Source organism: Mustela nivalis (assembly GCF_964662115.1).
Source record: "Mustela nivalis genome assembly, chromosome: 1".
Taxonomy (NCBI): Eukaryota; Metazoa; Chordata; class Mammalia; order Carnivora; family Mustelidae; genus Mustela; species Mustela nivalis.
In genome coordinates, this window is record NC_139020.1 from 90185535 (window position 1) to 90186552 (window position 1018).

A 1018-nucleotide genomic window follows, 5' to 3' on the forward strand; every position below is an offset into this window, starting at 1 on the left:
GAACAAGGTCAGCCAAGATAGTGAAGGACAAAAGTATTTCATTCCAATTACTTAAAATAGTGTACAAATGCAGCAGCTGAGATAATACTGAGTGCTTGCCAACTCAAAATAGAAGGGATTAGAGGAAAGAAATAGAAAGCCTTATGATACCTGAAATCCCCAAATGCTCTACTTTCTTTTGAAATTATTATTTTTACAGCAAGCATTCAGATCATATGTAACAGGTGTCTACAATCTGCAGGCCAAATCTGGCATGCTTTCTGTTTATGTAAACCAGGTTTTATTGGAATACAGCTATACTCATTCCTTTATGTATTGTCTCTGGCTACTTTTTCAGTACAATGGCAGAGGTGAGTAGTTTCAAAAGAGGCTCTCTGGTCCATGGTGACTTAAAGATTTACTGTCTAACCCCTTACAGAAAAAGTTGACAATCTTTGGTGTAGACTAAAGAAGGAGGATATATGAGTATTCTTAACCTCATTAAAATAACCCCAAAGCTTTCAACACAGATTCTCTTGGCCTTAAAGACAGATTCAAGAGAAAGCATGAAGATCAAGGGACTGGCAAAAAGTATGTTATTATTTATTAAAACTTGCTACCTTTAGGGCAAGATGACTAAAAGTTAATGCCAAGAATTTCCTCTCATCCTAATCCTGTTCTTTATCTATCTATCTACCTATCATCTAATATACATCTGGAGCTTCTAGGAGTCTTACTGCTAGTGACCTGGAGAATAGCCAGTAGCAGCAGGAAGAAATGAAGCTAAAACAGAATACTGTAATTTGAATAGAAGATGAAGTAATCAATGTCCTTTAGATTGCATGTGATTGAAAAGAACCTCACACTTACTAAAGAAAGAAAGGGAGGGAAACCGCAGGAAGTCAGAACCTGGGAGTTTGAATACCATTCCCTTTATCATTTTGTCTCTGTCTCTCTCCCCTTCCCACTTTCTTCTTCCTCCCTGATATCCCAATCCTTACCCATTCTATATTAACTTCCTTTCTTCCTGCTGCAACTG